Source organism: Polyodon spathula, chromosome 5 (genome assembly GCF_017654505.1).
Source record: "Polyodon spathula isolate WHYD16114869_AA chromosome 5, ASM1765450v1, whole genome shotgun sequence".
In the NCBI taxonomy this organism is placed as follows: Eukaryota; Metazoa; Chordata; class Actinopteri; order Acipenseriformes; family Polyodontidae; genus Polyodon; species Polyodon spathula.
In genome coordinates, this window is record NC_054538.1 from 6,687,266 (window position 1) to 6,702,576 (window position 15,311).

At 39.3% G+C, this 15,311-nt stretch overlaps 1 protein-coding gene across 1 annotated transcript in view; it reads left to right on the forward strand.

Annotated features, from left to right (window-relative positions):
• Positions 1 to 2,357: 2,357 nt before the first annotated feature.
• Positions 2,358 to 15,311, forward strand: part of LOC121315490 (consortin-like) — a 33,195-nt gene continuing 20,241 nt past the window's right edge. The window contains exon 1 of the mRNA XM_041249618.1: positions 2,358 to 2,474. The gene's annotated coding sequence lies outside the window, so the exon portion shown is untranslated. The remainder of the gene's footprint in view (positions 2,475 to 15,311) is intronic.

Here is a 15,311-nt window from a genome sequence, read left to right on the forward strand (position 1 = left end):
GCATTGAATTTACTTACAAACATACATCAGTTTAGCTAACTTCCTGATTTACATACATATACTATGAGAATTTAAATTAATCAATTACATATAGCTCCCACTTACAACCTGAGCCCTGTTATTTTTTTTTTAAAATGCTTTCCCTAGAATAGCAGTTCTACTTAATAGCCAGAGGGTGGCAGCATTAGATAAGATATACAGAATGATACATTAGATAAGGAATACAGAATGCTGGCCGTGCTGGTCTCGCTGAAGGTCACTACATGTACTACCCATTGTAAACAGCAGAGGGCAATGCAACTGCTTGCCAGAGCAGCATCTGTACCGCCAAAAATCCTTCTGTTGTTTTCAATCTTGCACCCCACTCGTTTTTTTCAAATAAATCTATCTAGGGTCTGGTGGATATATATCGTTAAATGAAACTAATTAGTAGTAGTCTGTGTGAATATTAGTACTTTTTTTTTTTTTTTAATAAGAAATTAACTATAAAAGCAACACCATAGTGAACAGTGCAGTCATATTACATTCAATATTGTAATGTTCCTCTGAACTTGTGCGATTCTATGGAATTGTATTCAGATAAAAGCACACAATTATACACAGAAGAATTCCAGCACTCCAGCACTGGGTGATTCAGAACCTCTTTAATGGTGTTGTGTGTTGTGTGTGGCTCTGGATAGTCTTTCACATTGTGGTGAACATCCGGAACCACCAAATCTGAACAGAGAGTGACTCTGGCGCTTCAGCGCATACACCACAATGGACGCCATTTGTGCCAAAAAAATGTATCAATTAATTTACCAATTCATTAATTCATTCGTCAATTCATAAAGTAATTCATCAATTCATCCATATGAAAGACTAATGGGGCTTCTGGGTGAATTGATTGCTCTAAGATTGACCTGCAAATTTACAAATTAATAGATGAATTGCCAACTGTCAATCAAAAAGGCCAATTGGAGCAGGTACTAAAATTTAAACCAACGAGAATCCAGTCTCAAGCAAACCCGGGGAGGGTCCCATCCAGACATTGTCCAACTTGGGGCACCGCTTGGGCTTGGGTACCCCTAGATCCGAGGACATCCGCTGCAGCGTGGGTCCGGAGTTCCCGGCCGAGCATCAAAGGTGCCAGAGTGCAGCAAGTTGATTCCCGCACTGCTATTCCACAGGCCAGAGGGATCAAGGGAAGCTGGCTGTCCCAGTCCATCTGGTGCGTGGCAGCGCCGATGTAAGTCTTTTCGAACCCTAGCTGGCAGCACAGCTCCGCCACGACCAGGGACAAAAAAGAAGCCCTCCAGCAGTGCCCCCTGCGAGGGTCTCTCTTTCTCCCGGTTCAGGAGGGGGTATGCCATAGGTCACTTCTAAAATAGTCCATGTGAAAGTCTGAGACTGTTAACTAGTTTAAAAACAGGATTTCAAAAGACAGGTTCCTCCAGCAGCCAATAAAAATCAAGAGCTCCCTTACCTGTTTGCGCCCTCCGACTCTGTCACACCCTTGCCAGACTGGTAGGAAGGGGACAGTTTAGAGGAGGGCCAATTTAGAGGAGGGCCATTTTTGTGGGCAGTATCCAGGAGGAAAAGTTGTTTGTCTAACCCAAGCTCTCCAGCCTAATGCAGTAAAAGCAAAGCCAAGTCTGCCCAAAGAGGCTTCTCACTGTTATATGGCAGCTTCTTTACAGTTTGCAGCCTGAATGCTGCAATCCTTGCCCACCTTCTTCCAGAGGCAGGTAGAGCAATCTGCCTCCATCCCAGAAAAACAAAACAAACACAAAAAAAAACTGAATTCTTTCTGTCTTTCCTTTCAAATATCTTGCTGAGGTTCCACAAATATAAATCAGTGCCACAACATAGAGGCTGCCAAATTATTTCTAATGAAAACCCTTCCCCTGTAAGAGAGCTGTGGTAAACCCAACACCATTTCTGCAGGCTCCCTTACACTTTCTCTAACATTCCCTCCCACTTTTTCTCAGCTGCCCTCTCATTCCCCAGATACATTCCCAGGTCCTTGACCTCCTCCCAGATCCATTGTAACCCACCCAGCAAAACTGAGTTCCCATACCCCAGCCAATCTCTTGCTCTGCAGACCATTCTCACTGACAAGTTATACCTCTGTATCTTGGATCAAGCAGTTTCAGCTAAATGTTTTGTAACAGATTGTTTTTTGTACCAGATTAATTCCTCTTTTTGTTTCAACGAAGAGTGTTTGCCAAGTTTGGTTAGTATTTCCAATAATAAACATTGCAGTGGGAAAGGAGAAACTGTTCTGGTTGAGTCAGTCAGCACAGATGAGGGCGCTTTCATTTCGATGTGTGCTTTTCAGTAATGCCTAGAGGCACGGCGGTGCAGAGATGCCGTGTCCCGGATAGAGCAGCAGGAAAAACACAACGAGAAAGCGTCAAAATAGCAGCGGAAGCTTGAGAGCTGCAACTTGAATAGCCAGTGGAAATTGGCTCTTGCGTGACAGCTGCTGACAGGTAAAACATAAACACAATGCGTTGTAATTCTGTTTTTGTAGTTAAAATATAATGTAATACCCGAATTTAACACAGAAGGATTTGGATACAGAGAAACGTTGCTATCGTACCAGAATGAGCTTGTCATCTAATTACTTATGTATGCACGTACTACTAAATAATTCAGTCGGTGTGTGTTGTATCGATCGTAAATCGGTTTTACTATACAGTAGATTATTTAAAAACTTGAATTCTTAGTTTCACGTTTTTGTGAAAATAGTAGTATGGGACCTATTCTGCTATTAAGAATTATTGACATATTTTGTCATTTTAATTCAGTATTTTTCATTTGTACAGTTGGTAGTAGCACACGTTTCAATGTATTCCGCTGCGTTGCTGTTGACTTCAATCGGCAAGGCAAGCTTGTGTGGATACGAAGAAAGATCTCGCTGTCAGTGAATTGCTGCATTTGTTTTATTTTGGTATGGTACGAAGTTTAACAATGTTATACACAATGGGAAGATTAGCTGTTAGTAAATCTGTGTTAATGACACAGTTTTGCGTTGGCAAAGATGGATGCTCTGAATGACTAAACTTGGAAAATACAAGGGAATGCAATAAACTGGTTAGTTTGCATTTAGTCGGTATAGTGGTTGGCATGTCACAAAAGTCCAGGAAACCCTTGAGCCAAAAATGTTTTAATCATTTTTTAAAATACACTACCAATACTGAGCAAAAAAAAAATAGTAGTATTTTGTTGCGCCATGTGTTTTCTGTGCCAAAACGACCATGCGAAATCTCCATTCTCTGTGTGTATGTTCATTCCGTGTCAACTCAACATTTTTTTTGGGGGGGGGGGGGGGGGTTGTGATACTTGAAACGCGTCTCATTTTGGAGTGATTTTAAATGGTATTTAGAATGCCATTAGCCCTATGACTGCTTCTGTACATAGAGAAGGGAGGTCCTCTGTAGAATTCATGCAAAATAAGTACCACCACTTTAGTATTTCTGTGTTGCTGAGGGCCTTAAAATTGAAAACTTGTCCAGTTATCAAATTCCTGACAGATTTTTAAGTGCATGTTCATTCTAAAGTAGAAGAGATATCACTTTCAAATTGCTTAGGTCAGAGGTCAGTTAACTCCTCCCACAAGGGGTTTCAGTCCTTCAAAGATGGGGCCATTTTCAACACTTTCATCTTGAAGCCTTTTTGTGGTGTCTTTTAAATCAGACAGTAACGTAGGTAGACAGCAGCAGAGCTGCATACAAAAAGTGAAATTATGAGCACACCTAAGCAATTTGAAACTGATATCTCCACTACTTTAGAAGGAACGTGCACTTTTAAAAAATCACTCAGGAATTGGTGTATCTGAGCAGATCTTCACCACTGAGTTTAAATATTTGGGCTAGTTTCATACCTGACCTGTATCTTCCACTACACAAAATATAATCAAAATCGAAATCTTGAGGAGGGGATTTTCCTGGATTTTGGTTGATTTGACACGGAATGACCCATGGGTGATTTTGGCTACTTCTGTCTTCATAGCATGCTTTGTGTGTACTGGGTTCATTAAAGTAAATGCCTAAATTAAGTGTCACAAAATGTATAATTGAAATGTTGCCAGAATTAAACTGATTCGAATGCTCAAGAGCCCCATGCAGATCTAATGTTTTGTTCAATAAAAACGTACAGAAGTCTCCCTGCTTGGCTGTAGTAACAGTGGTTTTATGCAGAATCATTTGTTCCTGTCCTTGTACCAGCTGTAGAACTTGTTCAGATGCCTGCAGTTACCCTGGGAGTGCAAACATGCAATGAAGGCATGCAAACAATAACATGCATCACTTAAAAGCAAACTGAAGTCATTTGATCCCCATTTATTTCCCAGGAAGTAGACGATTTATTTTTTGCATCACGGCAGATATACTGTCTCTTGAAGTACTACTGTGTTTGTTTTTATGCAGATTATTTCAGCAATATGTTATGTACAGGGGTTAGGCACATACATTTGAATAAAACAGCTGACCCTCACATGGCTGATCAGTGAATCTGGTGTTCTCCTTTTTGTAAGTCTTCTGCAGCTTTTTCAAATGCTCATACAATAAACATTTTCAGAAGCCAGCATCATAGTTGCAGTGTTATGGAAGTGTGTAGTGGCAAACCAATAATTTTGACCCAGTATGGCTGCCAAAACCAGAATCATATGACTTTTTGGCTTCCAGTAGTTAAAAGACCAAACCCATAGATTTTACATCACAAAATAAAAGAAAGGTGAGACAAGTAATCGCAGATGAAATATGAGTGGTTTTAGCTTCATCATGCAGGTTCTATATGAAGTAACGCTGTCATTTTGTTATTCATGCATTGTGTAAACCAGGGCTTGTGTTGGGGCGTTTTGTTTTTTGCAGAGTAATTAACAAGGTTTATTCTACTTAATTACTATCTAACAGCTTAAAACGTCTTAAAGAGACTCACTGAAAATCAAAGTAGCTTCACAGCCCTGCTGAATACCTGTAGACCACGTTCCAGAATTTGACAGTCACCAGGTTTGATGAAACTTTGAATGGCTATTTGTTTTGCTGGCTGTGCGTGTCGGGCAGGTAAAGACTTCTCAGCTTGTTGCCTAATAGCCAAAGCCTTACACAACCTGCAGGGCTATGCTTCAGAGAGCCAGTCAGCACACTGTACAGTGTAGTGTCTTTTTTTTGTGTTGCGCATTCAAAACTCTTCTTATTTTGCGTGAGCAAAATCCAAATCCAGTTGTACTAAACACATGAGATGTGGCTGGAATACATGGGCCAGCAAGGCAATGGCAGGTGGAGAGTATTTGTTCTTTGCATGCAGAGCCAGTCAGATATTATTGTAGTAACCTTCATGAGACTGTCACGAGACCTGATAGGATTTCAGATGTGCATATGTTATCCTATTTTAAAATACCGCCAGGGGTGCTCTCTGTGCAATACGGGTGCACAGGTTATAGCCACCTCTGCTGTTACAGTAGGTCACATGCTGTGTATTATAAAGTGTGTCAAACCTGTCGAAGTGGCATACTTATGGATGTCCTTTGCATTCTGAACCAGGCAATGCTCCGTACTGGACTTTCGCCAGGAGAGCTTGGTGCATACGCTCCTCTTCGACTGGATGGTCCAGTTCATGTTGAAATCTTCCTGGTCATGGTGTCATGGTGTTTTGCAAGTGTCTTAAGACATCTCATGCTGTGTCGTACCGTGTTGCTAAACTTTGTAAGCCTCACAACATAACCGAGACCCTGCTTTTGCCAGCTGCAAAGGACATTTGTTTGGGGGAAGTTCTGCTGTTCAGGTTGGTGCCATTCCATTGTCAAATAACACAGCGAGTTGCTGAATTTCAGATGTAGCCAGTGATGTGAAAGGTCAAGTGTTGAATGACATCGATGAGCCAGAGCTCAATCCATGACAAGAAAGCACAGCGGTTTAGTCATACGTGTTCAGCACGTTTATAAAAACATGGCCACTTAATGCACGTTTATTTTCAATTCTGTGCCAGGAAATGGGATCTGATCATCAGCACCTACTATTTCACATCAAAGTCAGGTGGTGATCATGTGGGAGATACTTCTTCACCTATTTGAGCTACATGAGGAGGCTAAAATCTTCTTAAGTGATGCAGTCAATCTTCTTAATCACTTTCATGATTGCTCTTGGGTGGCTCTGCTTGCTTACTTGGTTGATATTTTTGACCATCTGAATTCATTAAATGCGTCTATGTCCTGCACCTTACAGAGAAGGAAACAGCTTTTGTTCAAAAACTGTACAGTTGGGCCTCTCGACTATCAAATGGAAATTGCGACATTTTCACATTTCGTTCAGGACTGTGGCGGTACTGTGGATCCCAGTGATCTAAAAGCTCCCTTTGTTGAACACGTGATGGGACTGAAAGAACGGTTCCGCGACTACTTCCAAGAAGATTGCAGCTCACTTGCCTGACTTTGTGAACTGTTCAGCACATCTGTTGGTTCAACCAGTCTTTCAGGGGAGGTGGAAGAACAGCTGATTGAGCTGATATGCGACAACATATTGAAACGACGTTTTGGCACGCGTTCACTCCCAAATTTCTGGCTCTCAGTTGCATAGGAATTCTCCAAGCAAAAAAATGTTGCTCAGATGGGACGTGATTCAAAGAAGGTTGTGAAACCCTGCTTTAACAGGCCTGGAGGAGCAGGGAACCCTGCCCATTGCCATATAACATGGTTGCCGTAAGGGAGCCTGAATTCTGAAAGAGTTGTAAGTGTATTATGCACGTAGACGCAGTGATAATGAGACCGGTACTGTAAGTAGATTTATATCCTGCTCACATCACTGATGTACTGTTGTAAACTTTTCTTTTAAAGTGGACAAACACAACTGTTCTCAATCTGCCACCTTTGCATTCTGTTGTCAATAGTTTGCATAGACTGAAGCTTTCTAACCTTCATGCTTTTTTATACAGTAAATGCTCCATCTTTGTGAAGGGGACATGGGGAAGCTTGCAACAGCGGCTATCAGAGCACAAACAGACCATGAAAACCTTGTCTTTAATGACGCTGATCCTGCCCTTCTTTCCTTGTAAAATAATTCACTGCTATGATGTCACCGCAGCATCGTGACTGTGGGGAGAGGGAGCTATTGTATAAAGTGAAGTAAACACAGACAATAACAAAACAAGCCTTAGAAAAAGTAAAGCTGCTTGTTTTTGTTATTGTTTTTTTAAACAGTAACTATGTACACATGAATCACAGCAATCGAAGCAGATCTAGGTCATATATTGTTTAGTATCTGGTACACTTGCATAAAACTCATTGATTAAAGCTACTGATTTGCATAAGTCTGAAGCCCAGCCCTACCCTGGGAGCTGTCTCTCCCAGAAAACCTCCATCAGCATTCGACAGTGGATCAAATGTACTTGTTTGTGAGCTAACACTGTTGACACAACTACCTTTATTTTAAATAAAGTATAACACTGTACTTCGCATGGGTTTGAGATTTGCATTGTACTGTACCTTGGTTAACTGTGTACAGTATACTGCTCAGCTTGTTCACCATGAGCCTTCAAGTGAAACCCCAGTCGCGCTGCTCGCTCAGCCATTAATCCACAGCTAATTAAAACCCATTTATTACTTTAAATTAAAATGGAATTCATTGAAGCAGAAACATGTGACACCCCCGGAGTGATGCTGTTACTGCGTGTGATTATTGGTATGGTGAGCCGCAGGGAATTACGCCAGGATTTTCCAAAGAGGTATTTACATAGGAAATGATTACTATATAACATGCATGACTATACAGTAAGTTGTTCATTAAAGCATACTGTGAGATTTTCTGTGGGATGTTGTTTGTTCTTCTGTTTCATACAGATGCTGTCTTTAACCCTTTTTTTGTGACATGGATTTCACTCGCTGTATTTGCATGGACTTTTCAAAGGTAGCTTACATTGGCGTTCTGTTCTTCAGTAAACATTAGAGGACACCATTTACAACATTCTCAATAGAAAGTATAGCCGCACTGCAGGAGAGCTTGTTAGAATGCACTGCCCAAATGAGGAGCAAATTGCAGGCTTAGTAATAACTGGTAGTAAGCTTTCTTTCATGGAGAAGATTCTGTTCTGAGCTGTGAATAATTTAGAAAGTAGCATACGATGGCAGCCATTTACTGTATGAGTTACAGGTAGTAGTTAACTGGTGTTGCAAGCTCCACAGGGAGGCTTTGTATTTTGTTTAGAATTTGCAAGGTGATTTCATAGTACAAGATGAAACTGTGTTCATTGTACTATGTTGTTGTAGTAATACGTTTTTAATTTAAATTTTTTATTTTAAAGCCTATTTGTACCAATAACAGACAAACCTTTTTTTGTTTTGTTTCAGATTCACTCAGTTTTAGTTGCTGTTCATGTTGAAAGAAAAGGACTTTCAGAAATGAGTAATCTTCTTACCAAAATCATTACCACCTTTTACATACCAGAATTACTTGAATAGTCTATATTTCAGTATAGCTTCCTTTTACTGTGACTGTGTTCACACCTTTATCATTCCCACACCCTTCTGAATGGAGAGAAAGGTTTTAACACTGACAGCATTTGTACTCCCTGTTTGCAGTAGTACTGTATTATACATAGGGCTGTTAGTTTTTGGTTTTTATGTGTGATCACGTGTCGTTTTTTTTTTATCTGACCCTGTTCAATTAAACTCTTGGTAAAGTGTTGCTGGTAAAACAAGTTACCTGTAGTTTTTTCTCCCGAAACTTGATTGCGACTGGATTCAATAATAAATTAAAATAAAAAAGGCAGCTCCTTGTTTTTAATTCAAACTGAATGCAAATGGAGAGTGAAGTTAAATTGATTTAATTAAATCATAATTAAGAGGAAACTATTATTTGCAAATCAGGTTATAGCATTTTTGCAACGAGTCATTAAGATTTTAAAACCGGGAAAAGCATTTTAACTGATCTCGCTTTTTGTGTTTGGTCTGAATTAAAAATAAGGAGCTGCCTTTTTAATTTTTTTACATTATCAATGAAACGGAATCATCGTCTCATTCAAGCTACGGGAGAAAAAATAAAGGGAACTTGTTTCACAATCAACACTTTTCCAAGAGTTTAATTTGCCACAATACATGACCAAAAAAAACCGAAAACGAAGAGCCTGGAGTATACTGTTGTGCTGCTGTAAGCTTAATTAAAATGTGATCAAGGTTCATTGGAATGGAACATAAGACTTAATGGAGCTTAAATGCCAGGCTAAAGACACCAAGATATATGGAGCAGAATACGACTTGCTGATTTGTAATTTTTCTGCTTCAGAATTGATTTTGGGAGGAGAAGAAAAATGATTTATTATAGATGGCAACCCAAGCTTTGTAAATGCAGAGTTACTGCATAGGCTGCTGTTGATTATGCACGGATTGTCAATCTTTCAGGTTCTTTCGGGTAGGGGTTGGGCAGTAAAATAATGCATGACTGCACAAAGTTGGTGATGCCTACTTAGGTTTTTGGCTTATAAAACACTAATGATATCGTAAGGCACAATTAGCCTGTAAAAGTCATATAATCTGTTGCACAAGTATCCATGTAGAGATGGAAGAGTAATGAAGCGTTGATTTTATTAACAAACACAATCTCCTTCACCCAGAATATTCTCTACTGGGTTTCTGGTCCCCTGTGCTGCAGTCAAGGAGATGTTTATAGGACTCAAGGTGCATAGCTGCCAGGGAATAGTAGATTGTGTTGTGACAGGAAGACTTTGCATGAGGGTGACGTATAGAGCATGTGCTGTTTTTTGCTTTGTTGATGAGAGTAATTCTTCTTGTTTACCTTTATTATAAATTATTGGTATGATGCTACTCCTGCCTGTTATGTGTAGTGCTATATAAATGTAAGAACATAAGAAAGTTTACAAACGAGAGGAGGCCATTCAGCCCATCTTGCTCGTTTGGTTGTTGGTAGCTTATTGATCCCAGAATCTCATCAAGCAGCTTCTTGAAGGATCCCAGCTTCAACAATATTACTGGGGAGTTGGTTCCAGACCCTCACGATTCTCTGTGTAAAAAAGTGCCTCCTATTTTCTGTTCTGAATGCCCCTTTGTCTAATCTCCATTTATGACCCCTGGTTCTTGTTTCTTTTTTCAGGTCGAAAAAGTCCCCTGGGTCGACATTGTCAATACCTTTTAGAATTTTGAATGCTTGAATTAGGTCGCCGCGTAGTTGTCTTTGTTCAAGACTGAATAGATTCATTTCTTTTAGCCTGTCTGCATATGACATGCCTTTTAAACCCGGAATAATTGCACTTCTCTAGAGCAGCAATATCTTTTTTATAGCGAGGTGACCAGAACTGAGCACAATATTCAAGATGAGGTCTTACTAATGCATTGTACGGTTTTAACATTACTTCCCTTGATTTAAATTCAACACTTTTCACAATATATCCGAGCATCTTGTTGGCCTTTTTTATGGTTCCCCACATTGTCTAGATGAAGACATTTCTGAGTCAACAAAAACAAAAGTCTTTTTCATAGATTCCTTCTCCAATTTTAGTATCTCCCATATGATATTTATAATGTACATTTTTATTTCCTGCGTGCAGTACCTCACACTTTTCTCTATTAAATGCCATTTGCCATGTGTCTGCCCAGTTCTGAATCTTGTCTAGATCATTTTGAATGACCTTTGCTGCTGCAACAGTGTTTGCCACTCCTCCTATTTTTGTGTCATCTGCAAATTTAACAAGTTTGCTTACTATACCAGAATCTAAATCATTAATGTAGATTAGGAATAGCAGAGGACCTAATACTGATCCCTGTGGTACACCACTGGTTACCACACTCCATTCTGAGGTTTTTCCTCTAATCAGTACTTTCTGTTTTCTACATGTTAACCACTCCCTAATCCATGTACATGTGTTTCCTTGAATCCCTACTGCGTTCAGTTTGAGAATTAATCTTTTGTGCGGGATTTTGTCAAAGGCTTTCTGGAAATCTAAATAAACCATGTCATATGATTTGCAATTATCCATTATCGATGTTGCATCCTCAAAAAAATCGAGCAGTGTTGGAAAACATGGATTGAGAATTGATTAGGGGTTTGCTACGCATGTGGACTAGCAGAGCTATACTGGTGTTCTTTCTGAAAAGAGACTAATATTGCAGATAGCAGACTGTTTGGTTCAAATTGCATGTACTGCTAACCACTGATAGAGACGATGCGTCTACAAACTGCCCAACAATGACTGCAAGCTAATGAGATAACAATGCTGTGGACTAGAAGGGAACAGGCTCTAGACTTCAGAGAGATCAAAAGAGATAATCCCACTGGCATCAAAGGGGGTCGCAAGGAGATAACAAAAGGCAGATGTATGGACCTTTTGTCTCCAGGAGTGTGAAGAATGCACTGAGTTCAGAGGTTGTCACACTAGACTACACACACAGACACACACACATTAACACTCACACAATAAATTAAATTACCTTGACCATTGGTTAAGTGTCAGAGAAAGGGGAGGTGGACCATCTATACAGAAGGGTATTTAATGTCACGCAAACATTGTAATTTTGAGTGGTGTTTGTCCTGTACCTGGGACCAGACTCCCTGCATATTTCAATAAACCTGGCAACTGATTGAAGAAAAGGACTCTGTGCATTTTCTTGAATCTACTTACTCACCATCTATTTTTTAAGTACTTCAAGCAGGTTAGTTAGCCATGATCTCCCTTTCCTAAAACCATGTTGACTGTCTCACAAGATACTGTTACCATGTAGATAATTTTCCTTTTTGGATCTTATTATAGTTTCCATAAGTTTGCATATAATAGAAGTCAGGCTTATTGGTATGTAGTTACTTGGTTCAGTTTTGTTTCCCTTTTTGTGGATCGGTATTACGTTTGCGATTTTCCAGTCTATCGGTACAACCCCTGAGTCAAGAGACTGTTGCATGATCTTGGTTAGCAGTTTGTAAATAATTTCTTTCAGTACTATTGGGAGGATCTCATCTGGCTTAGGGGATTTGTTTATTTTAAGAGCTCCTAGTCCCTTTAACACTTCTGCCTCAGTAATGCTAAAGTTATTTAAAACTGGATAGGAACTGGTTGACATGGGTTATGTCCGTATCCTCCTTTGTAAAAACTTGTGAAAAGTAATCATTTAATATATTTGCTATTTTTTTCTCTTCATCTACGATTTTGCCATTTGTATCTCTTAGACATTTAACCTCTTCTTTGAATGTTCTCTTGCTGTTGTAATATTGGAAAAACATTTTGGAATTGGTTTTAGCTCCCTTAGCAATGTTCATTTCTATTTCTCTCTTGGCCTTTCTAACTTCCTTTTTGACTTGTGTTTGCAGTTCGGTGTACTCTTTCTGTGTACTTTGTTTTTGGTCCCTTTTAAATGCTTTTAAAAGTGCCTTTTATTGAGGAATATTTTTTTTTTAATTGATCTATTAAACCATTTTGGCAATTTAGTTTTACATTGAGATTTGTCTACTTTAGGGATGTAATTGTTTTGCGCCTCTAATACCATCCTTCTTCTGTGGGTGTTTTCTCTACTGTACTCCAATCTACTTCTATTAGTCTCTGTTTCATACCTTCATAGTTTGCTTTTCTAAAATTGTAAACCTTAGCTTTAGTCATTATTTTTGGGGTTTTAACAAGCACTTCAAATGGGACCATGTTGTGGTCTGAGTTTGCCAGTGGTTCTCTGACCTCTGTTTCAGTTATTCTCTGTTCGTTATTTGAAAAGACTAAATCAAAGCATGCCTCCCCTCTAGTCAGTTCCTTGACAAATTGTGTTAGGAAGCAGTCATTTGCCATTTCCGCCATTTAAGTTTCGTCCATCGTGCTCCCCACCGGGTTTTCCCATTTTATTTGGGGGAAGTTGAAATCCCCCATTAGTATGGCATCTCCTTTGCTACACACATTTCTAATGTCATTGTGTAACAGATTATTTTGCTCTCCGTCTGAATCTGGCGGTCTATAGCATGCTCCTGTTATTATGCCCTTTGAATTTTTGTCCGTTATTCTGACCCATATTGATTCTGTTTTATTTTCATTGTCCAGGATTAACTCCTGGGCTTCAAGAGTGTTTCTTATGTATAGCGCTACCCCTCCACCTCTTCTGTCCTGCCTGTCTTTCCTATACAGTGTATATCCACAAATATATTTGTCCCCATCACTCTCAGACAACCAAGTTTCTGTAACACCTATCACATCATAGTTACTTGTTAGTGCAGTAGCTTTAAGTTCTAAAATTGTGTTTCTGATACTTCTAGCATTTAGATAAATACATTTAATGGTTGTCTTACCTGAGTTGTTGTTCTTGTTTTGATGTGGTCTCCCTTCTGTTTTTTTGTTGATTTCTCCCCCCTTCCTTTCTAGTTTAAATGCTTCTGAACCTGCTCGAGGATCTTTTTTCTCCAACTAGATTGGTTCCCTTTTTATTTAAATGCAGTCTGTCCCGTCTATACAGATAGTCCTTGTTGTAGAATGTGGTCCAATGATCAAGATAGGTGAAGCCTTCCTGTGTGCATCATGTCTTCAGCCATGCGTTTTGATTATTTCCAGCTGTCCATATGGTCCTTTGCAAGGTGCCGGTAGTATACCAGAAAATACCAGAGTTTTGGTTTTCTCTTTTAATTTCCTTCCTAGCTCTCTGAATTTGTTTTGCAGGGATTTTGGTCTGTCTCTTCCAATGTTGTTTGTACTGATGTGGACGACTGCTACCGGGTTGTCTCCTGTTCGTTCTAGGATCCTGTCCACGTTCTTAGTGATGTGCGTGACAGAGGCTCCTGGAAGACAGCACACTGTTGTAGTAAGGGGGTCCAAACTGCGAATTGAGCTTGCTGTGTTTCTCAATATGGAGTCCCCAACAATCATGACCTCCCTTCTTTTTGCTGTCTGGCCACCACTGTTAGTAGGGTCCTGGATGTTGTTCCTTTCGTTTTATTGATGTTGGTTTTGTTCTCTGTATTAATATAATGCTAATTGGCTGCACTCTGTGTTACAGTGAGTGTCAGCCCTTCAGTCAGTACATTGATATTGTAGTTCCTGGATTTGATTGTAGGTTACAGTGCCGGCTGGATAAGCACACCAGATGAGTGATGGGAAACATTTCAAGGGAAGCTTTCCTATTTGTATCCTTTACCTTTAGTAAAAACCTGTCACTTGCTCTGATGCATTGAGTTCTGTAAAGATCTCTCTGTGTAAGAAGAGTCAATGCTGCCTTGGCTGGTGCAGCTGCGCCCCTAGCTCTCCTGCTAAAGATCTAGATATTAAATGAATACAGATGTCTTATTAAAAAAAAAAAAAAAAAAAGAAAAATACACAGTAAATCCAATTGAAATGAATGTATTTGCAACTAAGTCCATTATTTCCAGCATATTCCCCTTATTGGAATATTCGGACGTGATCATCACAGTCAAATCAAAGATGGAGGAAAAAAAAACTCCTTAAAGGGGAAGTGTTTAAAGTCATCATAATCGATTGTTTGCAGATGTACTGTAGATCTTGTAAGTACTGGTTTGGTCTGTTGTTTGCTATTTGTCAGGAAGTTATCAAAGAGCCTCACCCATGCAGCCTAACATTATCCCTTAAACAACGCTGCTGTATACAGCATGGATCCCTGTGTGTTTGTTTACTGTTGTCTTGACAAATACAGTACAATAGATAAGATCTTGTATTTGGAAGGCTACTGCTTTCAGAATTTTTTACAGGCTAGTCTGTGCCCTTTTGAGGACTGGTGTTTTTTTTCAAGGTTGTTATTTGAAAATATGCTTTTGGCATTACTTCATAAAAACCAAAAATATCAACTTAGCACCGAATGAAATCAGAGAGGAAGCTGTTTGCATTTCTGTAGTTTCCCATAGTAAAAGCATAGCAACACGAGAGAAAGTGTGATTAAGCATAGGTAGGGCTTGAGGTTTTCTGTTTTTTTTTTTTTTTATCACAATGTCCCTTTAAACTTTTTTTGAGCTGATTCTGTTTCCTAATTAAACTCAGAAAAAGCTATTAATTACAAAACAATATTGCTTGTTTTTACCTTCATATGTTGACTGAGCCTGATCCTGTTTTGTGACAAATCACATGAATTGCTCATTGCTGGTCCCAATTGCATTTCATTCTTGCAGTCGCCTAGTTTATCATGTGCTTGTGTTATTTTCACTTATTTAACAGAGCTGTCCTGACAGATTTTCTTTTCAATATAAAATACTCAATATTGAGTGCACACTGTTAGCAAGTGCATTATCTAAAATCTCCTTTATTTGTAGCAAAGAAGAAAAATCATCTTAAACCCAGTGTTTAATTAGTAGTTTTCTCTTTATTAAGATGCAGCTTAACAATGACTAATTAACATTTAAAGGGAGGTAGAG